The sequence below is a fragment of the Panthera leo genome, chromosome B4 (genome assembly GCF_018350215.1).
Source record: "Panthera leo isolate Ple1 chromosome B4, P.leo_Ple1_pat1.1, whole genome shotgun sequence".
NCBI lineage: Eukaryota > Metazoa > Chordata > Mammalia > Carnivora > Felidae > Panthera > Panthera leo.
In genome coordinates, this window is record NC_056685.1 from 57,614,283 (window position 1) to 57,641,501 (window position 27,219).

The following is a 27,219-nucleotide window of genomic DNA, read 5'->3' on the forward strand; positions in this document are numbered from 1 at the left end:
ATTCCTTGCCACCCCAAAGAAGAGTCGGGGCACCTCTCAACAGAAAATAAGGTTCTGGCAGAGACAGAGGGGTATATGCTTTCACTTTTTCTTCCAGATCAGTTGGGGACGATTTTTCCCTTATGCTTTGCTAACCACACATTGGAGTTTCCGCCTATGGAAAATAACTCACAAAGGCACCCAAAACATTTTCTAACTTTTAATAGGATGCATGAAGACACCTAGACTCAAGTTCACTTTATACCGTCCACAGAGACAGATGGCCAAATTGATGTCCAAACCCTAACAGCAAACCTCCCTTGGGTTCATGGGTCCTCCTCCAGTTTAAGGCAGACTTCAGGCATTCATGTGCTCCTTTGTCACATTAGGGTGGCAAAACAATAGCACAGAACAGACATTTCGATGAACAGAGAAGAGACTGTTTGCCTTTGGGTTACATATTCTATCAAGACGCAGGGAAGAAAATGTATCCAGGGCACCTAGGACAGATTCAGATTTTAGTTTGAACTTGTATGGAGTTCTTAACTAAAGAAAAGAATTGCTTCCTGTAATTTTGCACTGTGGTTTCCCAAGATTGTTTATGAGATGGGCATTGAACGTTCAGGGGGTAAAAAAGGGAAAAGACAGATTGTTTTTTTAGAGTACTTTTAGTATCATTTGTCTTCTATTTACTATAAAGTAAATTAGCCTATTGTCCCTTTTTATGAAGCATTTTCTTTAAAGGTGACCATGAGTACTCTGCAAGCACATTTTGAAACAGGTATGAAGCCAGTATGCCCAAGTGTGGCTAAAACCCGAAGAGCTATTTTTTTCCACTTACACAGGAAAATTCAGGGAAAAATTGGTTACATGGGCAACTCACAGTTTCTTTTGGAATGCTTTCATGGAAATTCAGGCTGTATTTGATACACACACCATATTTTTTTTAATGGTGTTGTGTGGGTGGGTTGGAGGCACATGAAGAGCTTCAAAATCCATATAAATATCCCAAATGGGCATGGAGAAACTCTCTCATTTCCTTTTTATTGTCTATTGCTCATTTGCTAACTTACTTGTAGCGTGATACTCTAATACTCCTTTATGCCTATTTTAACTTAAACATTAGCACCAGCTTTCTAAAACACATGGCTAAAAATGATTCCACCCTCTCAAAAAAAGATTTTAAAAGCAACAAAACACCAGAAAGCTGCCACATTCAAAATAAGAGGTAAGACAACCTTAGACCTATTCTTTTTATCTGAAAGCCAATAAAGACAAACAGACAAACCAACAAACAAACGCCTAACATCTTTTTCTTTCTTTCTCTCTTCATGCCAGGCTTGCTGCCTGGGTGGTAGCTACTCATGCTGGTTTGTGCGCACTTGGAGTGAAGGGACGAGTTAATGGGGAAATTACAGATGACTCTGTGTGGTGGGTTCTCTGATTTACATTTGTGGTAAAACCCAAGGCAACTGATCTGTAACTCTGACTTGAACCGGGCCTTTACATGGAAATTTTCCTAGCCTGTGGCAGCACCTAAAGACTTTCTGGGAAAGGTTAAGGAGCCTCCTCTTCCTAAGGTAGCCTTTGTCAGGGTATTTTAACCTCCTTTATTTTACTAATCATGATCACCCCTTACATCCCTCACCACACCCATCTCCAAAGGTTCACCAGCATCACATGCTGGTGTCTGGGTTTAAAAAAAAAAAAAAAAAATTCTCAGGCAATGCAAATTGATAAATCTTGGGCTCTGAATTTTAGAAATAATATTTGAATCAAAAAGTGAAGATGCACAAAAGTTCTTTGAAGGACAGTAGTAACCAAAGCATATTTAATTGACCCATAAAGGACAACAGTGGGATAAAGGACAAATGGAGGGACAAAGGAAGGGACATATGGAGTTCTGATGAACACTAGGATCACATTTCAAATCCAGGGCTGTCCGATGCAATTAACACTCACTCTAAAAGTATGTCTGTAATGGAACTCAGTCTACCTTCCTTGCATCGTTTTCCCTTGTGGCACAAGAAACTGCTTTGCCTTTCACCACTGTAGAGATTTGCTGTCTCACACCCCTAGTACATTTTTTTTTCCTTGAGGTAAATTATGAGCCAGCAAGTCACTACATGTTCAGAATGTATTTGCTGAATTGGGAGCTCAACATCTTCACTCCATTTAATTACTTTGAAGCAATCAAGTATAAGTGGCTTTGGTTGCAAGAGCTACAAGCAGACACACATCCTCACCAAATTTTTGGTCATACTGAGATTCTTAAGCTCAAGCTCATCAAAAGAGGAAGGAAGAACTACCATCTGTCTCCCCTTCATATTTAGCCTGTTAACTTCACATAATTCAAACTGGTTAAAAAGGCCTCCACAATTCAAAGTACAAGTGTACCACCAATAAAAGTTCAACAACTGAAAGAGCTCTTGATTTTGGTAACTAACTAAAATTCACAAAATAAAGGAAATAAGTGCCTTCTGATTGTTTACCTTCATTCCCCCAACTTAAAAGTCCCTCAGAAGTCTCACCCTCTTTGCTACAAAGAAGACAACAACATATTTCCCCATAGGAAATATCTTGCCTAAATTAAAATAAATTGCATACTATAGTACATCTATCTCTGGACAACTGCAAAGAATTGAACAGGTTCTCGGCCATAAGGTACAAGACCAGCAATGATCCTGAAATGATGAAAAGCAATCATTTCATAGACTTCAGTAAAGTTGCTTTGAAAAGTCAATGATTCAATCCCCTCAAGTATTAATAGAAACAGAGACTCGGGGTTATAATAAACACTTAAGGCCATCTTGTCATTGGCAAGTGATACTAAACAATCTTACCATAACTGAATCTCTTCTCGGAGTCTACAATGACACTTCATGTATTTTGTTCTTCATACTTCGAATGAAAATTGGCCTTTTATGAAAGAATGAGCTGTAAAATAGTTTGGATTTATTGCTATACACGAGGTCTCATATGTTAAATTTAAGATATAAAGTTTTAGGGGTGTATTAAAAAAAATTTTTAAGAAATAACACATTGAAAAAAGAAAATTCAAACATATCTGAATACCATTCAAGCCTTTCGATGATTTCTTTCCCCCTTCTCTGCTTCATTAAGTAAAATATTTTACTTGCCATGAGTACAATTGATAATAGAACATGGTTTTTCTTGGTGTTCGATGCTTTTATTTACTTTACGTGCTGGTTTGCCAACAGGGCATCTTATCCCAGAGGAATCCAATCTCGTCTTAAGAGTTCCTTGCTTGGTTTTTGTGAGCCTTGCCTAGCCTACAGCTCCCAATAAATTATATCCTCCACACTCTGGGGTTTTATCTGGGGGTGGGAGAGTGGTGGGTCTCTTATCATTTTCTTCTAATGAGCAAGCTTCAAATCTCTAGTTAAAAGTCAATGTCAGCAGTATTCAGACTTGTCAAGATCATCAAAAACAAGGAAAAGTCTAAGAAACACTCACAGTCAAGAGAAGCCTAAGAAATATGATATTAAATGTAATGTGGTATCCTGAGTGGGATCTGTATCAAAAAAAAAGAAAAAAAAAGAATATTAAGGAAAAACTAAGGAAATCGGAAAAAAAAATGTGGACATTAGTCAATAATAATGTATCAATAGTGATTCATTAATTACAGTGTAACTAATGTGTCTTACTAATGTAAGATGTTAATAACAGAGGAGACTGTGGCTGGGGGCAGGCATAAGACAACACTTTGTACTGTAACTTGTCTGTAAATCTAAAACTCTTCTAAAAAAAAAGTTTGCTTTAAAAAAGTCAGCATCAGTAATGATGCAATTGAACACTCTTAAAATGCAGAAGCACTGTATCAACTGATAACAACTTCCTCAAGTGTAGAATGTACGGACTGATGTGAAATAACTACAAAATTGAGATTAGCTCTTTAGAAATAACACTATCCATTGAGATTCCCTGCCCATAATGAAAGTAACTTCAAGGTTTTCATGCTTTAAAAAGAGTAAAAATGTCTGGATAAACCATACTGATGTGTAGAACATATACATGGAGCGACTGGATAAGAAGGAACTCCATACACTTCTCTTCCCCTTACAGCAGATAAGACTAGGCAGGGTAATAAAAAATATATACATAGCTCCTCTTGCATTTATAAAGTATATAAAGGCAAGAGAATCATGATACCTGATGGGTTTACTGCTCCCTATAGATCAATTGCCAAGGCAAGAAACTGGAATACGTTTTCTAATCCAGGCCATCCAATAAAAATGAACCCAGATAATAATACCTTTGAAAGTTTCAAAGTGCTTCACATTTATTTTTTCATTTTACCCGCACAAACACTGTCTGAAACATATAGCATATATTATTATTATCAGAGTTTATGGAGAAAACAAAGACATGGAAAGGTTATGAAACTTACGTGAAGTTACACCATAAATAAGTGACTGAATTCAAATGGGGATCTAGCCCTCCCAATTTCAACTACCCCATCTTAACTTGTAACTGGGAATAATGTCCTTTCCAGAAAAGTTTTTTTTTTTTAAATTTTATTGTTGTATTTTATAGTGCAATACATGGCGTTCTAAGTATAACACAAATCTATGGTGAGGCTGTTCCAATGTATCACAATTTCCTGTAAAACATAAATGCTAAATGAAACGAAAAAAAGCTATGATAAAGTAAAACAAAATTGGTCATGCTTTCCCTCAATAACGTAATGAAAATAAATGCCAAAAAATAGTATCGCTTACAGAATTAAGTACAGAATTAATATTTGCAGAATTCAACAAATTTGTTTCCAAACGTGTATGACTGGAGTGTCAATGTTGAATCTGCTTATTGCATATTATACCATCGTTGCCTTGAAAAGGGAATTTTATTCTCTGGTACCATAACAGCATGGCACCTTGGAACACTCACTGCTAACTGGCAGTCAGAAGCTACTTTTGTTATAAAGTTGTTAACAGAAGAGTTAAAATTCATCTCATTCTCAATGACCCATTGTCAAGTTAAGGATACCTAGTTACAACCTGACATTTACTCAAGAAGCAGTGAAATTTTGTTCTTGTTCAATTTAGCTACAACTAAAAAAGTATCAGAGTGATTCGATCATTCAATGACTATCCACTGAGTGTCTACTGTGGGCACCAGGATATGGATCTAATATGAATAAATCATGGCCCCAGTATATTAGGAACTTAGTCTAATGAAGGGGAGTCAGTACAATTAGGCACAGAATCACAAGACTTGAAGGGAATATCAGAAACCCTCATGTTCTTACTCCTTTTCCTTCTTCCACTTAGAACTATAAATGAGCCCAAACGGTAATTAAAGTTCTGGGAAAGTTATTCAGAAAAGATAATTCACAAAATGGTCCTTGGGAACTTAATTCCAGAGAATTTAACCTGGTTTCATTAGAGTGTATCAACCAATAATGAATCTGGATGTGGATTTCTTTTCAGCTTGAGTGAACATTCGAGAACAATGGTTTGTTTGAGGTCAACTTCGAGAACAACATCAAAATGATACAAGTCATTTCTAGTTTAGGTCCAAGGATCTGATTAAAGAAAGTGTTTTAAGTTGTCAACTAAATCTCACAAACACTAACATCTGATATTGCAGCATTCATGAATAACTGCCTATTAACTAACGTAACCAGAGAAAGTGTAGATTGGAGAATAAAAATCAAAAGAGCCATGGGGTTGGGGAGGGTGTATTATGGCAAGGAACACAGACCTACATCTAAAGTGAAGTTCCGAGAGAGTCTTTTCCTGGCAAAGTCAAAGATGCAGTTGGGATTTGACTCTGGATAATTTCTAACTACTATAAATCACTCTAGGTTTTTAAACTATATTTGAGGATACACATACAGCGGGTCCCATAACTTTATTCTATGACAATAAATTCAGCTGAATATGCCACAGTGATCTAAACTGTTCAAGAGAGAACAAACTTGAAACTGTCTAATGTCATAACCAGAGTTGGAAGTAGAAGACCAATCATCTCCATACTTGTTGATCCAAAAAGAGTTTTAGGGGAGAGGGAGAAGTAGTAGAATTCCACAACCTTTATAATTACAACTCCTGCTCATTTTCAAGCAGCTCTTACACAAGCAAAAATACCTATAAAGAAGAGTAATGCCTGAACATTGAGAGGTTACTTAAAGTTTACCCAAACTTTCTGAAAAAGCCAAATTGGACTACAAATCCTTAGAGACACGGTTTGCCTCTCTCTTTTCTGACTTTAACACTATGGAAAAAGAACAATAATTAGAAAAAGTATCATTCACGTTTAACACACCTCCCAGATCCTTCCTTATTATCTAAAAATTAACCAGCTTCACTCTTACATCTGAGGAAGTGAGAATTCCAGGAATTTTGACTGTCTGGCTCAGTGTACCCAAGCTTCACAATTTCCAGGTAACTTATGTAATGTTACTGGGAGTAGCAGAAGAGAAACAAAACAACCGTACAAAAAGCCTTAAGGGATTTTTCTATTTGGCTGGTTAAAATGTTCAGAATTATTTAAGAGTTGGAAAAGGAACAATAAACCACACCCTCAAAGAGCTCCAGTCTGAATTCCACCATTCGTTTAGACCAGGCTTTCCAATCCAAAAATTTAGGGTATTAATGAGAATAAAAGACAAGAGCACCCAAAGAATGTGCTGGTATAATCTGGGCTTGCCTGAAATCAAACTTATAAAACATAATTTGGTTAAAGAACATAGACTGAGTTTATTACTTTACACCTTGCTCTTTATGAATATACAAGTTCTACTGGCTTCTTCCCAAGGTACAAAAAAACTCATCTCTCCACTATTTGTGGTTTCTACAAGCACCACTAAGCATGGAATTTGTTATGACACAGAGCTGTCCTAGGCCTCCTACTAGAGGAAGCTCTGTGGGGAAATGATCTTACCTATAACACAGTCCTTTAGCAAAGACACTGAAGATAACCCAGTGAGGCCGCCACAGAGAATTATCTATAAACATATGTAACTATAGAAGTTATAGAGCATGGCATCATTGGGGACAAAGCCAGGCTACAGTTTGTCACATATTTTTAGAGTTGAATCAGTTATGAAAGAAAATTAATAAAATGCATTTAGATTGTCACTGTTTACAAAACTGCTGGAATCCCTGTCTCCAAAATATTATTTATTGAAGATACATCTGTCAGCTGCCACAAAAAAAAAGTAGAAGTTTTTGTCTCAGTCTGTTTCTTTTTTAAAAACTAAAGTTCTTCTGTTTCACCTTTTAAACTACCAACAGAATCATCCTAAACTCCCAAAGTGGGAAGGAGGTCAAGGATTGGTTTGAGAGCCTGAAAGACTTTGAAGAAGAGCCTTCCAGCAATGACACGGTAAAGAGCCTTTGTCCCAATGTTTAGGGATTTATTTATTAGGCATCTGTCATCTGTCGGGCACCATTCTCAGTGTTGCAGAGGAATGATTTCTATTAAGACTCATGCTAGACTAATAAGGTAAATAATATCATTATCGCCATTTTACTGGTGTGGAAACAAAGTCTAATACAGTTAAGTAACTTTCCAAAGATCCAGCAAGTCAGTGACAGAGCTGGGATTCCAATTCAAGCAACCTGACTTGCAGTCACACTCTTTGCCCCTTTGCTGCACTGTCCCTATCAAATTAGCTTACACTCTTTCCAACCCCATCTTCCTCAAAGAAGCGTAAGTTTGACCGACAATAAAGAGCTGAGTGTGATCCTGATTCATTCTGCTTCAGTAAAATATTACTTCCAAACACTGACAGCAATAATTTCTCAGGATCCCCCCAGCTTCATTCATTCAACAATTTGACAAATATTTACTGACTGTTTTTTATCTATGAACAAAATTGACTAACACATAATCTCTGCCCAAAAAGAGTTTATAATCCATTACTTAAAAAGGACTATACAAATAACTGAAATAAATGAAATGAATTGCAAAGAATCAGATCATTACACTCTTGTGCCTAAATCTTTACCAAGAGCTTAAAATCCACACACGCTGAATGAACACTGGCTCACAAATCTCTGCATGAGCTGGCCTCTCCCCACCTCTTCAGGACATCTCTTACTACTACGTGCGCCTACCCCCCCCCCCCAACCACCGCCCCAGGCTGGATGTGCTGCAGACACTTGACCTCTCTTTTATTCTTGAAACTCACCAAGATTTCTCCTGTGTCAGGACCTTTGGGCCTTTTCCTTCCTCTCCCAGATCATCCCATGGCGGGCTCCTTTTTTGCATTCAAATAGCAGCCTTAAAACCACCTTTCCAAAGAAGCTCACCCTGAACCATTCAATTTGATCTGGCCTACAGTCCCCTCCCTCTCACCCCAATTCTAACATTATTATCTAAATGTATTCACAGCATGAATTATCAACAGAAATTAAGTGGGTTTTTTTTTTTTTTTTAGTTTTTTAAACATTTATTTCTTTTTGAGAGACAGAGCACAAGCAGGGGAGGAACAGAGAGAGAGGGAGACATAGAATCCAAAGCAGGCTCCACGCTCTGAGCTGTCAGCATAGAGCCCGACGCAGGGCTCAAATTCACGCACAATGAGATCATGACCTGAGCCAAAGTCAGTTGCTTAACTGACTGAGCCACACAGGTGCCCCAGAGAAATTAAGTATTTCTAATTTTTATTGACTCGCTTATGGTCTGCAATCCCAACCTCAACCAGAGAAGAAGGCCCACAAGACTAGCAGCCTTGTTCTGAATCTCCCAACAAGAAAGATTTCGTAAAGCCAATAGCATGAGGTATGGATGTTAATAGGGATGTGACAGGTCAGCAAAGGTGGGGCATGGGCACCGCAAGGAATGGGAATCACACGAGCAAACACACAGAGGAGAGAAGTCTGGAGAATGCTCAAGAAAGACGCAACAGTCTAGTCTGGATGGATATGCATCCAAACTTTTAAGAAGTGGACTGAATCACTACCATGGTGTGACTTCAATATCAGGAGGAAGAATTCTGTGGGTAGTAGAGAGCCACAAAATGTTTCTCAGCAAGGAAGTGACATGGGCGAAGCATAGCATAGCACGGCATAAGGAAGATTAAAGGCTAATTTAATAGTCCAGGCAAAGGATATTAATAACATTTTAAGTCACTCAGATAAAACATTAAAAATCTCTGCCTTTTTTTAACATAGAAGACTCCCAAGAGAGAACAGGAAGAAAACTATGAACTTAGTGCTGTTAACTATTGGAACACAAAGTACAATGTTACGAAGTATAAAGTTGAACACAATGATGAAATTTGTTTCTCTAATATCTGTTCAAAAGCCTTTTGCAAAATAAACACAGATTTTATTATATCAAACCACCCAAAGTGACTCATCTCTTTGGAAATGCGTCTCTGGCATCTTCTTTCCTCAGGCTTCAAATTCTTTCAGAAAATCAAGCAGATTAGTGGCCTGATGACAGGACAGAAGTCAGAACTTGAAATCCTAAATCCACTTCTGCCACTGACTTGCTGTCTGACATGGAACTTTGTATCACTTTTGTATCTGTAAAATATCTTTATGTGGTGAGTGTTTTATAAATTAACGAATCACTGACTAGGAAGTGGTATGCATTTTCAAAATAATCTTGTACCTAGAGGCTTTTAATACAGTCCCTTACAGAAAAGTATTCTTGAATTATCCTGTGCCCATTTATTTCTCAATCAGGCACTGATAATAGAAATATTCACATGAATGCATACATGTGTGAGTGTATGAATCTCACAAACAGTGGCTTTGTCCTTAAAAAATTCCCAGATAACAAAATTGGAAAAAAAAAAAGTTTCTTTTAAAAAGACATGATGATATAAACACAAGAAAGTTTAAAATAACACTTGTATAAACTGTTTGAATTGAAGAGAAAAAAAAAAACACACCCCAAAAGAGTTTTGTCAGAATAAAAAGAAAACAAGTCCCAAATCCTGACAGCAACATAAAAGCCAAATTCCCCCCCTTCCTTTCATAATGGCTTTTCTATTGCACTTCATTTTGACCTTTCATTACTTTCCCAACATTGAAGAATATTGCCTTTCAAAACTCTCCATTTCTCTGCCGGCTGTACTATTATTCCTTCTCCCATTGTTGGGAGTTCTTAGCTACTGCTGTCCCAGCATAAAATGCACAATCTTTGGTTTCTCCCAAACAAATATAAACCAGCATCTTTACACACTTTCCACTTTAAATTCATACCCAGCATAAAAAAGAAAGATAATCATAGAACCATAAACATGCCAAGACACAGAAAACAGAAAAGTGGGTGATCTATTTGCTAGAAAAGCAGCAATCCATCTTATAATCAATCTAGAGCCAACACACCCTTCCCCCTCAGCTGCAACAGGATGTGTGTGTATGAAAGAACTCAAACGGCCCTAATTCATTAGTCAGAGCTTGGAGGGTGGACCAGCAGCATGATCTGATTGATAAAGTTTCATTACAAATTAGCCCATCTCTTTGATGAAAACAAGCAAGGCAGAGACTGTACCATAATTTTATTCTCATAAATTAGCCAACCAGACAAACACTAAACAGAGCTTGCCGCATGAGGGGCAAACTAATTTAATTAATTCATACACAGTACCTCATTAAGAGCAGTTGTAGCACTAAGGTTGGAATCTTGTTGAGTTTACACTGTTTTTCAGAGAGATGCCTACTTAGTTGTCAGGGATGAGAGGCCAGGATAGGGACGAGATATATGCCTTTTTGAACTCTTTCAGTGGGGAAGACCAAGTACAGGGAGGAATGACATGAACATGCCCTCTATTCCCACAACCCAAACCAGCACATGCAAGACTTTTAACCTAAGTGTTCATTTTAATAGATTGCATTTTGCTTTTGCTTTTGTTACATGTTCCGTTCTTTCAAGAAGTACCGGAAGACTAATGCATTTCCTCACTGGCACAGTATAATTCTTACTTGATATGTTAAACAGAAGAAGGAGGAGGAGGAGGAGGAGGAGGGTGAGGAGGAGGGCTAGGAGAAGGAGGGGGGGAGGAGGAAGAGGAGGAGGAGGAAGAGGAGGAGGAGAGGGAGAGAAAGAAAGAAAGAAAGAAAGAAAGAGAAAGAAAGTTAGTTGATTATAAAGATTATTAATAATTCTTCTAGATATTCTTGGGAAAAGATGCATATGAAATGCTCTCCAATGTCTTCACATCCTGAAAAGAATTCTCTACCTTCTACAGGTTCCCAAGACCTAATACTTGGAAACAGATTTCTTGGCTGTGGCTACACACTTCTAAATACCCTGATTTATTTATTTAATATTTCTTTCTTTTTATATAACTTCTTAAAAACACAATTCTTCATAAATTCACAGGACAAGATCTTAGTTTCTAATTACCATTCTACAATGACACATGTCTAAAAATAAGGGGACTCTTGGATATATCTGGTACCAATGATGGAACAAGAAAAATATAAGGTGGGCCTAGAACATCTTGTCATACAAGAAAATAAGAAAGTGCTGAAAAAAAAAAAAAAAGAATAAGGGTATCTCAAAAGGACACAGGAATCAAACTGTGAGGGAGTCCCAATGGCCAACAGAGAAAGAACTTGAGCAATAAAAACAGATATTATTAGACCATAAATCATAATAATAATAATAATTATCCATGAGTCCAAAATGCTGGAATTAGTAAAATTTTGATAAAAATTAATCACTAAATATGTAAATAAATAAGTTACAAGAAACAGCTCTTCATCATGACAAGTTCCATATAAATAATAGAAAAAAGAGGGATATATAAAATCACCATTAGAACACCAAAGTAATAAATGTTACAAGCAAGATCCACTGATGGGTACTAAAATTAGTGGGCAAAGTTGAAGAGGAAACAGGACATTTGCAGTTTCTTGTATTCTCTCAAGATATTTATTAATTCCCTGGGAAAAATAATAAATTTATAGTGGATAAATGTAGCAGATATCGCCTTAACATTGTGGCCAAAACTAACATAAACATAGTGTCATAAAATAAAATGTGCCCCCTCATGTGATGTCCCGAGAAAAAACACATCACGTCTGTGGTACTCTAGTCAAAAATATATATCCTCATTCTGATCATGGGAGATCAAACCCAAATCAAGAGAGATTCAACAAAATAAGTGACCATTACTCATCAAAGGTCAAGGTCATGAAAGACAAATAAAAGCTGAAGAACCGTCACATCTTACAGGAGACTAAGGAGATCCAACAGCTAAATGCAATGTGGGATTCTAGATTGGATCTTGGATCAGAAAAATAACAGTAATAAGAGAACTAGTGAAATTCGAATAAGGTTTATATTTATTAGTAGTAGTGTATCAGTGTTAGTTTCCAGATTTTAATTATCATACTATGGTTATATAGATGATTAGCAGAAGCTGGATGAAGGATGCAAGTAAACCCTGTATTATTTTGACTTTTCTATAAGTCTAAAATCATTTCAAAACAACTGAAAAAATAACAGGTCAAAAGGAACAAGGAAGAGTGTGAGGGACTCTAAAATAAAGCTAATAAAACTCATTGTAGAACCACCACAGTCTAAGTGAACAGTCATCAAGACTGAACAACAACGTTTTGAGTTCCCCAAATTAGAAGTTTTTTCCTTTCAAATTATAGGGGAACATACAGTAAATGTTTTATTTTCTTTAATTCCAGGGCTGTTTCCCCGTGGGTTTGCTTCATAGCAGTCTTTTTAATTTGATTAATAACTAGTTGAGTTAATCTGGCCATTTTACAGTCCAATTTTCTTTTAGAGCTATTCTGATCATTATTGTACAATTCAATAATTTCAACACTTATGTCTTTAAACTATGAATTTATCAGACTCTAGGCCATGTCAGGACTTCCATGGTTCTTATTTTTACAGGACTAAATGGTTAGTCTTCTAATATCAGCCCCAGGACAGACTTTAGAGTCCTGAAATTAAGATGTTCAAGGTATAAATGTGTACATTTTAAAAAAATTTAAAAATCACAGGTCACTAAAAGGCTTTTCACTTAAACAAATACCTAATTCACAGGTATATTTTTAAAAGTAAAAATAGTTATCAACTGGGGCGCCTGACTGGCTCAGTCAGTAGAGCATGCGACTCTTGATCTCAGAGCTCTGAGTTCAAGCCCCACATTGGGCATGGAGTCTATCTACTAGAAAGAAACAAAGAAACAGAAAAGAAAGAAAGAAAGAAAGAAAGAAAGAAAGAAAGAAAGAAAGAAAGAAAGAAAGAAAGAAAGAAAGGAAGGAAGAGAAAGAAAGAAAATAGTTAACAACAAAACATGCAAATGTAACTACTTTAAGAAGAATTAATAATATTCCACACAAATAAAGCAAGCCATAATCTCCTTCATGACTAACCTAAAATTTAAAGCCTATGGACATTATTTTCAAAACACCTACCATGTTTCCAAAATTGATGTCAAAAGCAAAAATAATGAAGATAAATTGTGTACATAATGCTCTTTCTCCCTTTGGCTCACAATGGCTAATGATGTGAACTCTACTTTTCCTCTTTGAAAACAAAACCTGATCTTTTTTGACTTCATATCTACCTTGATGAATAGATTAAAAAGCCTAGCAAACTGAGCTTCAAGCTAATCCAAACGAGGTGCAATTATAATATTTCTAACCACCCTGGTTGCTCTCACTTTTTTTTTTTCATGCTGCATCTAAGATAAGATGAGGTGCAGGTGAGAAAAAAAAAAATCAAAACTATTTAAAGTATTACCTCTCAATCCTGGGGGTTGCAAATTGTGCATAGAGAGGAGGCAATACAGATAAGGAGAGACAAAAACCCAGAATCATTGTGGGAGACTTTAGGATTTACTTGTAGCATTAGCAAAACAGTTTTGAGATCTGAATATGTCATAAACCTATGCCTAAAACTGCATAAGACAAGAAGACCCCGTTGTGCCTGCTTGTTCTTGAGGTGGGTTTTTTTTTTGTAAGCCTCAGAAATAACTACTCAAACTGCTAAATTAAATCAATACCTGTATAATATCAGTATCGAGCTTGAACAAAAAGCTTGCAATGTGGAAAACCTTGAGTTATATCTGGAACAAAGAAAGAAGCCATAGAAACAACAGAGACAGTGAAGTGGAAACTCGCTGGAGGAATATAATCAATATAAGAGAACAGATGTCATGAAAATTAAAAATAAGAAAAAGGTGGTAGTTTTCGAGATGTTATTGAATTATGTAACAATTTTTAAAAAGGAAGAAGAGTCAATACTATCATGCTTTTAGCATGGAACTTCTTTTGAATAGGTCCACATTTAGCCATCAGGTAGATAAACCTAACCATGCCAACTTTGTAAACACACCCAGGGAAAACAGGTGCTCTAATAACAAGAAACCACTCACACTGTCACACCACTGTTACACAGCTAAGTTTGTCAACACCTGAGGCATCCAACCAGCCAAGTGGATCAAAAGCAATTTTCTTCTTTATTTTACAGGCAATTATTACACAACTTCTCAAACCCATATGCACCAAGAGCCCATCAATTTTTATGTAAAATACTGTCCTAATGGCGTGTCATTAAGATTAAAATTTTATCACTCCTATACCTGGAAGGCCAAGGGTTGGGTATCTGTGGGAGGTGGGGAGCAGCAAGCAGAGGACAGGTAATTTCTCCTCCAAACACACACCATTACCTATCCTCCTTTTTTCTCAACCGCTTTCCACAGCTCTGTCCAGTACAGCTGAGGCACACGGTTACTGCACTTAGTTCTGAGCATGTTTATATATTTGCTAACTTAATCATCAAAGGAACATTATGATGTTAGTCAATTATTACAGATGAGGAAATTGAGATATAGAAGAATTAAGCAAATTATCCAAGGGAAATGGTCAGGCTGGGATTAAATTGGGGGATTTGGGTTCCACGTCTGATATTCTTTTTTCTTTTTCTCTTCTTTATTGAAGTAGAGTTGACACACACCATTACATTAGTTTTGTGTGCACAACACAGTGATTTGCCAAGTCTAGACACTGTGCTGTGCTCCCCACAAGCATAGCTACTATCACCATACAACGCTTGTTACAGTGCCATCAGCTATATTCCCCATGCTGTACCTTTCATCCCTGTGACTTATTCATTCCATAACTCGAAGCCTGTAACTCCATTTCACCCATTTTGCCCATCCTCCCCCCACCCCCGCCCATCTGATATTCTTTTTTTTTTTTAACGTTTATTTATTTTTGAGACAGAGAGAGACAGAGCATGAACGGGGGAGGGTCAGAGAGAGAGGGAGACACAGAATCTGAAATGGGCACCAGGCTCTGAGCTGTCAGCATAGAGCCCGACGCGGGGCTCGAACTCACAGACCATGAGATCATGACCTGAGCCGAAGTCAGACGCTTAACCGACTGAGCCACCCAGGCGCCCCCCCATCTGATATTCTTAAGCCTTTACCGTCTCTTCCGTTTGGGGAATTTCTAAATACCATCTTTTGGAGTAAATGAATGGTACCAACACATGACACATAACTCACCATAAGTTTAAAGCACTAAAAGTCCTTCCCACTTCTCTCTCTGTCATAAAAACCCCCAATATAGTTTCTAAACTTCTGGGCTCTGAGCCTTTGACTCACTGTCACTTCTGGTTCGGCCTATCTGCCCCTGCCTCCTCAGTCCATTTCCAGAGGACAGATCTCCTGATTTCTATCTCCTAGATCCCTGAATTGGTGTGGTACTTTTCTTAACCCATCTGTTTAGTTACTATGGATAATTAAAGTAATATATAAGAAATTAAAGAGCTAGTTATTACTCATTGGAAAGCTCAGAACTAGTAAAAAACAATGACAAAAAGTTGGGGTGTTAATTAAAGTAGTTTAATTACTTCAAGCAGCAAACACATAAAATATATTTTCTAAATGTGTATATCATACACATTTACAAAGGATGTAAAATCAGGGTTTATTGGGATGGTACTATTACACAAACACTTCTGGCTTACACCCTAAGTGGAAGTTATGAGAAATCAGAATATATCTTTTGATATATTCATAGGCTGACCTACTAATAAAATTTCAGGTCAAGCAGCTGTTTCCAAATTTCCATATGAGTAAAAATCTGTTTTATTCCAGTTCTGGGCACAAAAACTAACGGACTTATTTTGAGGAATGGACACATTTGAGAATCTGATAAAGGCTATGACTTATTTAAAAAAAAAAAAAGTACACACACCTAAAATTTTACACACAATTTCATAGAATCCATAAACCCCCTGAATGTCATCCATGCACTCTAGTTTAAGAAGCTCTATCTAAGGCATAAACAGAACACAAAAACACATACCTCGGAATGACGACATTTACAAAGTTCGTTTGTATATCATTTTTCCCTTTAATGTGAGCCATGACTCTTCGTAGATATAATTTGTATTAACAGTGCTATCATGAGGACAATGCCCCCAAATCTAGCCTTAATGATACCTATTTGACCACGGCCACTTATAATTTATTCATCCAGAAAACTCACACTGCCTTTCATTCAGGGCCCAAAGTCCAGCCCACTCAGGGAAACACTGTTATCGCCCTAGCGTGTGTCTACCCAGATCCCTTATGTGCAAGCAGAGAAGCAGCGGCAGGCATGCATCCTCTTTTCCTGCCTGCTGTCCACCCACAGGGCTCGTTCGCCCAAGCTACGGTAGAAGGTGTGATTCTAGCGCTCCTCCGCACTGTACAGCCTCCTGAGCGTTCCCCCTGGTGTGAGCATCCTGCACTTCCATGAGAATTCAGGGAAATTTTATTTTTTTTATTATTTTTTTAAATTTTTTTTATTTATTTTTGAGACAGAGAGAGACACAGCATGAACGGGGGAGGGGCAGAGAGAGAGGGAGACACAGAATCAGAAGCAGGCTCCAGGCTCTGAGCCATCAGCCCAGAGCCCGACACGGGGCTCGAACTCGCGGACCTCAAGATCGTGACCTGAGCTGAAGTCGGACGCTTAACCGACTGAGTCACCCAGGCGCCCCGAGAATTCAGGGAAATTTTAAAGTAATTTGACCCCAGGTTATGTTTGCTTTATAAATACACTTTGAAACTGTTCCTCTTAGTATGACAATAATAACGACAGTAATAATAATATAGCAACACTTCCATAAGCGACCAAAAACATCGATGGGACAATAGCATATTTGTTTGTAATCTTTTTCTGTCACTTCATAGTAGATCATAAAAGTCTTTACGCACCAATAGTTACATTTTTCACAATATTATTTTTAACAGTTGTATACTATTCCACTACTTGGGATACCATAATCTAAATAATATCCCATTTGGGAACATCTCTGTTGTTTTCAACTTTTACCTATTTCAAATCTAAGAAGCAAGCACAGCTAACTGACAACAAAATCAAAATTAAGAAAACAGGGGTGCCTGGGGGTGGTTCAGTCAGTTGGGCGTCCAACTTCGGCTCAGGTCATGATCTTACAGTTCATGGTTCAAGACCCGCTTCAGACTCTGTGCTGATGGCTCACAGCCTGGAGTCTGCTTTGGATTCTGTGTCTCCCTCTCTCTCTGCCCCCCTCCTGCTTGTGCTCTGTGTGTGTGCATCTCTCTCAAAAATAAACATTAAATTTTTTTTAATGAAGAAAACAATTTTAAAATGTGAAAATGAACAAAAAGGCACCAATATGTATACAAGTTTGTGTAAAACTGCCTCAAAGAACAATGTACAGATTCAATGCACTCCCTACAAAAAGACCAATAGCATTTTCTCCAGAACCAGAACAAATAATACTAATATTTGGATTGAGCCACGAAGACCCCAAATAGCCAAAGTAATCTTGAGAAAGAACAAGGCTAAAGGTATCACAATCCCAATTTTCAAGATATACTACACAGCTACAGTAATCAAAACGGTATGGTGATAGCACAAAAAACAGACACATAGATTAATGGAACAGAATAGAGAGCCCAGAAATAAACCCATGTTTATATAGCTAATCAATTTACAACAAAGGAGGCAAAAAAATACAATGGGGAAAAGACAGACTCTTCAATAAATGGTGAGGGAAAACAGGACAGCTACATGCAAAAGAATAAAACTGGACCACTTTATTATGCCATACACAAAAATAAACTCAAAATGTATTAAGGGCTTAAATGTCAGACCTCAAATCATAAAACTCCTAGAAGAAAACATAGGCAGTAATCTCTTTGACATTAGCCTTAGCAACATTTTTCTAAATATGTCTCTTCAGGCAAGGGAAACAAAAGCAAAAATAAACTATTGGGACAACACCAAAATAAAAAGCTTTTACACAGTAAAGGAAACCATCAATAAAACAGAAAGGCAACCTGCTGATTGGGAAAAGACATTTACAAATGATACATCTGATAAGTAGTTAATATCCAAAATACATAAAGAGTCGATACAACCCAACACCAAAATAATAATAATAATAATAATCCAATTAAAAATGGGTAGAGGACTGGGGCGCCTGCATAGCTCAGTCAGTTAAGCATCTGACTTTTGATTTCGGCTCAGGTCATGATCTCACAGTTTGTGAGATCAAGCCCCATGTCAGGCTCTGTGCTAATAGTGAGGAGCCTGCTTGGGATTCTCTCTCCCCCCCCCCCCCCACCCCCCCCCTCTCTCTCTCTGCCCCTCCCCCACTATATTCTCTCTCAAAATAAATAAATAAATAAATAAATAAATAAACAAACAAACAAACTTCAAAAAAATGGGCAGAGGGCCTGAATAGACAATTTTCCAAAGAAGACATACAGATGGCCAAGAAACACATGAGAAGATGCCCAACATCACTTATTATCAGGGAAATGCAAATCAAAACCACAACAAAATATCACCTTACACCTGTCAGAATGGCTAGTACCAAAAGGCAAGAAATAACAAGTGTTGGTGACGATGTGGAGAAAAGGGAACCTTCGTGCACTGTTGGTGAGAATGTAAATTGGTGCAGCCACTATGAAAAACAGTATGGAGGTTCCTAAAAAATTTAGAAATAGAAATACTATATAATCCAGTAATTCTCCTGCTCAGTCAGCATTTACCCCAAACAAACTAATAAACAAAAAACACTAACTCAGAAATATATATACACCCCTATGTTTACTGCAGCATTATTTATGATAGCCAAGATATGGAATGAGTAAGTCATGGGAGTAAAAGGTATATAGCATAGGCAATGTAGTCAATAATGCTGTAATAGTGTTGTATGGTGATAGGTGGTAACTACACTTGTGGTGAGCATAATGTATATACACTTATCAAATCACTACGTTTTACACCTGAAAGTAATGTAACATTGTGTGTCAACTATACTTCAATTTAAAAAACTGCTTCAGAGGGGTGCCTGCGTGGCTCTGTCAGTTAAGCATCCAACTTTGGCTCAGGTCATGATCTCATGGTTCATGAGTTCCTGCCCCGCCTCAGGCTCTGTGCTGGAAGCTCAGAGCCTGGAGCCTGTTTCAGATTCTGTCTCCCTCTCTCTCCACCGCTCCCGACTTGCACTCTGTGCCTCTCTCTCTCTCTCAAAAATAAATAAACATTTAAATTTTTTTTTAAAAAATGCCTCAGAGAAAAATGAGAGGCAGTAATGAGTTTGAACAAATGATTTGGGTAGTTTGTGTTCTACCAAATTGCTTTCAGTAGCACTGCTTTAGGCAAATCATCTACAGTGAAATGAATTTCCAGTTAAAAAGTATACTTTCAACACAACATGAGAAACTGAAGGCAGAGTAAGTATGGGATTTCATGGAAGGGAAAAGTAACATTTACTTTAGCTCAACAGAATTAACAATGGCTTCCTACAGATGCAATCCCCTGAGCTGAGCCTTGAAGGATGATTAAAATTTAGCCAGGTAATCAAAGTGAAAAAACTAGCATTTTTTCCCATCCTATCCTTATGCAGTCTGTATTTCAGGGTAATCAAATGCTCTTGGTGATGAGGTAAAATTCGTCTTTATAGAAGAGTTCCAGCCAGTACATGTGGAAGAAATTACAGAATTCTACAATTAATATTTTGCAACCCTTAATGAAATAATTGATTCAGGCAGTAATCATCAATGGATTAAACCATTAGTTGCACAATGATTGATGGTGACTTTTACAAGGGAGGGCTGAGGCTGTCACCACTTGAACCCACTGATCAATCTTAACACCCTAAAAGACAGACAGACAGATAGGCAAGCAGATAGATAATGGAAACTAAATCTAATCAAGCCTCCACAACTAACTTATAATTATAGGAAATACAGTGGATATAGAGCCAAGTTAAGTAACACCACAGAAGATAAATAAATAGATAAATAAATAAACAAACAAATAAATAAAGGAACATTCTATGTGACAGCTGACCTGGATTCTGCAACAAGAAAATAGCATTAATAGAAGAGAGGAGTGAGAACTGGTTTTGGTTAAAAAAGAATTAGAGACTTAACCAAATTTAATATGCGGTATTTATTTGGATCATGATTCAAAAAATCTAATTGTAAAAATATTTTTTGCAACAACTTGGAAATTTTTATTGTTCACAGAAAAATGGGTGATCCCAAGGAATTGTTGCCAATTTTGTTATTTGATAATGATGCTGTTGTTATATATGAAATGTCCATACTGAAGTAGGATGGCCTACTAAAGTAGGGGTGAAATTGTATGGTATCTTGGGTGTGCTTTTAAATACTTTTAAATTCTTCTGCAAAGGAAAAAAAAAGGGGTGGGGGTGGGGAGAAATAAATGAACCAGCCTGTCAAAATTTTAATGTTGCATACAGGAACGCTTTGTACTTTTTACTTTTCCTTCTGTGATTATTTGAAATTTTTTTATAATATTTTTCTCTCAGTTTAACCAAGTGATAAGAACAGGGAGGCATGAGTTGTAGTCTTGTGGACCAGTCAGAGAAAATGGCATAAGCAACCATTCTGACCAAAGAAACAACATGACTCAAGAAACAGCAGCACAAGGTAGCACCAGGTCACAGACGACCTTGAGTGCCATGGTAAGAAGCTTGGGTTTTACCCTGCAGAATATGGGAAACCAGACAAGGGTTTTAAGCAGAGACTGCTGTGGTTAGTTTACACTCTAGTCTAGACCATCACTCCAGCATCCCTGAAAAGAGTGGATTTCAGAAAAATGGTAGAAAGGAAAGCAAGCTTAGAGAAATGAAGTTCAGTCTGGAGGCTGCTGCAAAACTAAAGAGAAGGGATAACAAAGGAGTAAAAGAGACTAGGAGTAAGGTAGAGGGAACACGAACTAGTCATTTCAAAGAAAAGAAAGAACAAGAATCAAAAAATGACTTCCAACTTTCTGAAGAAGTGGCCAAGTGACTTTGACATTGAGATAGGGAATTCAGGAGAAAAAGCATATTCTGAAGAAAGGGGAAGGGAGGAAATGATGAAGTTCATGTTAAGTATGCCACATTTGAAGCTTCTGTGGGACATCTGAGTTAGTTACACATGTACAGCTCATCAATCACAACCAGAACTATGGATTCAAGAATCTTCAGAATATGGACAGCAGCTAAAACCCCAAGAATGAACAAGAACATTCACTCCATGGTCCAGGTGTTGTGTCTGTCATGACCCAGTGTCTAGCTCAGTATCTAGCATGGTGTGGGATTCTTGAGAGGTACTAAATAAATGGTATATACGAATGCTTTAGGAGAACATAAAGAGTGCACAGATCAGTGAGCTCAGGGCAGAACTCTGGAGGCCCAAAGCTAAAGAGTGAAAGCATAAAGAGAACCCCTAAAGGAAGGAACTAATAAGGCACAGTTGAGAAGGAAGACAGAGAACCACACGGCCACAGAAACAAAATGTCCATTTGCTGGGCAAAATCGAGGTACCTGAGGATCTTCGCCTCCTGCATCTCTGAGGCGAATGACCTACTTTTCTCTTCCTAAAAATAAAGATAAGTAGCAGCATGATGGCCAGTCGGTAGACAATACCGCTATCTCTGTGACCATGACCATGTCATTTAACCTTTCTCTTCGTTCCTTATTTTTAAAATGAAGCCTATGAACTATATTATCTGTAAGGTTACATTCAATTCTAAAATTCTACAAAAGCAAATCCTTTGGTTTAAAGTGATCCGAAGATAGTAAGAGCCAAGTACCCACTTTGACATCCATTACATTTTATGCTGGACTTCTGTTCTACTCACTCTCTTTGCTTTGCTTCATCCTCATTTCCTCTCCACCTTTCTTTTTTTTTTTTTTTTTTTTCTATAAGTTGTCTCTAAATCGCTTCAGGGTGAAAGTGATGGACCTTATATGAACATAAAAATGACCGTGACATTTATGGCAACAAATAAAAGATGACAGATGAGGAGGTATGTCAGGGCCAGAATTTATTTATGTCAATATTTCACAGATATAAGAAATACCAATAGATAAGTTCCTAAAACTCTCTTTAGGGATAAAGACTAATTAACAGTGATAGCCAAAATGCCGTTAGTCCAGAGAGCACAGAATAATAATCATGAGAGCACAGAATACTGAACCTCCTAACCTATGGGAAGTTAGACAGACGTGCTCATGTGGAATGTGCTGGCCTCTCATCAGCAAGCTATAAAAAGGCCCTTGCTTTTATTTGATCTGCACTCCTATATGGTTGTCATGCTCTTGGCCCAGCAAATAACTAGAAAATTAGTTCATGTTACTGAAGCAAATCCGTTAACTTTGGTCTTATCTACACTAAATATGTAAATCATGTCAGACAGATTGTACTTTAACGTTGGAACCAGAAATCTATTTACAGTCTTAAACCCCAGACAATGAATCTGACATTCCCAATCTTCTAATATCGTTAGATGTTGAGAATATCGACCACAAAATTTATTAAAAAATGATCTGATTTCTTTTCACTTAATCTGTATTACTGGCTTCACAAACCATTTTAAGAATAAATAAAGTGTCATTGAATGAGAAGTTTTATGTTTACTACATCAGAGAAATTATTCAAATAGACTGGAATCACTTTTCTCAAATTAATCTCACAATTGGGTAGCTACAGAAAACAAGCGGATTTCTTTAAATTTTTTTTAATGTTTATTTATTTTTGAGAGAGACAGAGACAGAATGCGAGTGGGTTAGGGGCAGAGAGAGAGGGAGACACAGTATCTGAAACAGGCTCCAGGCTCCAAGCTGTCACCACAGAGCCTGACGCGGGGCTCGAGCTCACGAGCTGCGAGATCATGACCTGAGCCGAAGCTGGTCGCTCAACCGACTGAGCCACCCAGGCACCCCAACAAGTGTATTTTCATGCTCAAAATAGACATTTGTTCATCTTGCTACCAACAATCAACACACAGGTGAGCACAGTGTATTTTGGAATCAATTACACAACACGGAATAAAGACACACAAAAAAGGATATTCCGCACGTTGACGATGAAGTATATAAATAAATACATATTCACGAACCAGAATAAAGGCTATGCATATGACAGGAATTTTTAACTGAGGTCTGGTTCTCTGTAACTCAATCAACTGGTTCCAATTTTCAAATTTCTAATGATCTTAAAAGAGTTATGTCCCCAAATGTTGATTAAGACAAATTAAATTAAACACCTAAAGGAGGGGTCATTATATAGGCAGGAAGAGAAAAACCAGGCAGGAAGGCCAGGTAGATAAGTAAATGGGATACAGATCACTGGCAACAGAAATTGGATAGTTAAAAGTTATCGGAAACACATGTATGCATCTTTAAAAATACACTGGCCTGTGTAACAGCCCCAGAGATTCTGACAGTGCCCGAATGTTAAAATTCTACAGGTGATTCTGATGATCATCCAGGACTGAGATCAGGGGATCTAAATCACAAGGTAGGAGACCTGAAGACAGGGAACACATGTCAGGTACTAGTATGTTTTTGAGGTGAGGATCTGGCCCCAACAAGAATTTCTTACACACATGAATCTTGATCAGGAGTTAGTCCCAGGATATGAGTACTTGCAGTGAACAGCAAGTAAGTGTTCCTGGCTGAAAGAGGAAATGAAAGAAGGGAAGCCAAGGACAATCTTTAGAGTGCATTCCACTTATTTTCACAATCACACAAATCTTAGGCAGTTGTAACAAATTGCTTCATATGTGAGCGTCTTGCCTTCTCTCCACTCCCAAAGAAAGCAAATTCTGCAGGACAAGGGAATGTGACTTATACTTCCTTGGAATAGGCTAGATATACAGAAGACATGCAATAAATTACTATAACTACTTTGTTACAAAAAAAATCTCCAAACTACCCCCCTCCCTTTGCTCTTTGTCCTCCTCCCTGAAGTCACACAAACCAGAAAAATTCTTTTGATTTTTGCTTTCAAATATCTGAATTTATTTTTAAATTCATATGATTTTTAATTTTCTAAGTTAACTATATTCTGAGAATCTATCCACCTCCCACTTAATCTACTCTTACATCTTTCTCCACAATACCCAAGGTTCCAGGATTATGTGAAATCTCTATGTCAATTTACGTGGCATAAACATAGAAATTACTGATCAGGAAGTATCAAAAAACACTTAGTGACTTCAAATTGCATCAATCTGATTATTTCTAAATATAACACTTGAGTTCGTTTTGCAAAATCTTAAAGGAATTAATTCAATAAACATTTATGGATCACCTCTGATTTTTATCATAAACTTTAGTGAGCCAGATACTCATTTATGTTTGCTCAATAAAAACCACCTTGAAATTATCACTGCAAATACATTTTAAATGATTATCCTTTATCTTGATCAAACCCAATATTGAGTCAATTATTGTTTAAAACAATGAAGTACCACTACTTAAATCTATATTCCAATCACAAGGGAGAACAAACAAAAGAATCATATTAAAAAAAAAAAAACAAAAGATTGTTAACTCTTGGAACTTTGCAGCAAAGTATTCAAGCATGCCGACCTTCCTCTCTGCCAGAAGTTCAGAAACTTGAATCAATTCTAGGTAAAGTGATATTCTGTTCAGATGTCTTAGATTTGCCCAGTTTAAAAGCTGTCCTAAAATACTGATACTTGATCTCTCTACTACTGGAATAGTAATCTACATAATTTAGGAAAGTTGCTAAGACAGTCATAAGCTCTAAATCCTTTTTGAAATTAACCACAAAATCCTACCTCCATCCCTCCCGTTTTCACCAGAACAGAAGTTTAACAACTGACTCTTATTTTATTTCTAGAGATCAAAGTTTAATAAAACTGAAAAATACTTAAGACTTAAATGTAACACCTTTAACTTATGAAGACAATGTGGATATATGCTCCTTTTTTTTTTCCTTCTGTATCTTGACACACTGCATATCTTCAGCATAGTTAAAAAGAGGTAGAGAGAATGGTACAATAGAAAGAGATGTGAATTCACTGCAAGTCCTAAATGCTGTGTTCTAATCTTAACTTTATTTGTAACCAAAGAGAATTTGCTTGAGCAATTCATTTGCTCTAGAACGCAATTTCTGCATCTATGAAAGAAAGAACTTCATATTAAGTTATTTTTCAGGTCTTTTCTACATCCAGGATCCCAGGTATACAGTTACATCTAAATTCAAGAAGAATCTGTTCAAACAAGGACTCTGTAATCCAACCAGTCTTTTGTGTTAACTTCATAGAAAAAAAATAAAAATCAAGTAGGCAAAGTGAGGTTAATTTGAGCAACATTCAAAGTGGTTTTTAGGTACTTTCTTAAGGTAGTTAGGAATCCAACATGGTCTCTTCTTACAGATGAAACCTCCATATTTAACTCAATACAAAGGCAAGGACTGTTGCTTTCCCAAATGAAATCTCTTGTTTGTAGTCTGGCATTTATTTCTTCTAATCAAAAGACAAGCTGAATACCAGAGAATAATTAAAAGGATCTTCGGGGTGCCTGGGTGGCTTGGTCGGTTAAGCATCCGACTTCCACTCAGGTCATGATCTCGCAGTCCATGAGTTCGAGCCCCGCGTCGGGCTCTGTGCTGACAGCTCAGAGCCTGGAGCCTGTTTCAGATTCTGTGTCTCCCTCTCTCTGTGACCCTCCGCCGTTCATGCTCTGTCTCTCTCTGTCTCAAAAATAAATAAACGTTTAAAAAAGAATTTTTTTTAAATAAATAAATAAATAAAAGGATCTTCAATATATGTCTATGCCTTTCCTCTCTGATAAACTAGGGGTCAAATTCAGACCATTATGTTTCTTTACATTCTTTTATATTTATCTGGAAACAGCACAAGAATGTTTGAGGGACAATGCTATTACTACTCCCCATTCTGACTTTAATTATAGTTTTCAGGACTGCCACTGGGTTTGGTCTCTTTAAAAAAAAAGAAAAAAAAATGCCCCACTCATATGCATATTTTCCCTGGAGCAAATTCCTCTTATCTTCTCAAACTGTCATGACAAGTTTGTGAAATTACAGAACTACACAATTTTAAAGATATGAAACCCTAGAGATTTTCTAACACAATTCCTATCCTAACATAAATGGTCCACTTTTTTCTCTACAAGACTTTTTCACTACTCTACAATGTAGTCCTCTCCATTGTTGGACAACCCTAGTTTTTCGGAAGCTTTCCATTTCGTGGTACTACAATGATTTTCACTTAATTGCTGGTAGTTCTCTGAGAGCAACATGAAGCCAATCTACTATCTCTTCCACATGCCAGATCTTCAAATATTTGAAGACAGTTGTGGATGTCCCTACATAGGCCTCTGATCCTCCTTGAGTTTATCAGTGGGGCCTTGCAACAATTAGCCAATGGTGTCTTTCCACAGTACCATCAAACTGACTAACTATTTAAACCTCACATTCTTTGTTTCTCAAGACACCACTCTCAGGAGTCTCTATCATTCTAGCCTTACCCACTACCTTTACATTTATCTGAACATTGAATCCTGATTGTTTGATCAAATATGTAAGCTACTACTTCAAGATGTTGTCACCTAAAGCTCTGGTGAGCACACTTTTACTGAAGTTGTCAATAAGTACTCAAAGACAAGGGCAAGGTCAGTGCCCACATTCCAATAACACTGATCTATTAATCATTTATCTATGAGCTCAGTTGTCCTTCCTGCCAAAAATCTACCTAAATATCTCATGTTATTATTTACCCATTTAGCCAACAGGTTTTTTTTTTTTTCACAACTATATAAGCAAGTTCTTTTGTAAGCTGAAATATACATTCATCTTGGACTGGAAACTTGAACTCATTGTAAGAAGTTCTTATTCTATTCTTTATTCCAGTCTAGGCTTTCGTTTCCACTTAAGTATGCTGAATCCCTACTTTCCAGTTTGGAAACAAAACAAGAACTGAGTAGTTCTTCCTCTGCTATGTC

General features: G+C 37.2%; 1 protein-coding gene across 1 annotated transcript in view; it reads right to left on the bottom strand.

The window, feature by feature from the left end:
* The window catches only part of SOX5 (SRY-box transcription factor 5), a 1,003,938-nt gene that overhangs the window by 938,026 nt on the left and 38,693 nt on the right, over nt 1-27,219 (bottom strand). The gene's annotated exons all lie outside the window — the stretch shown is intronic.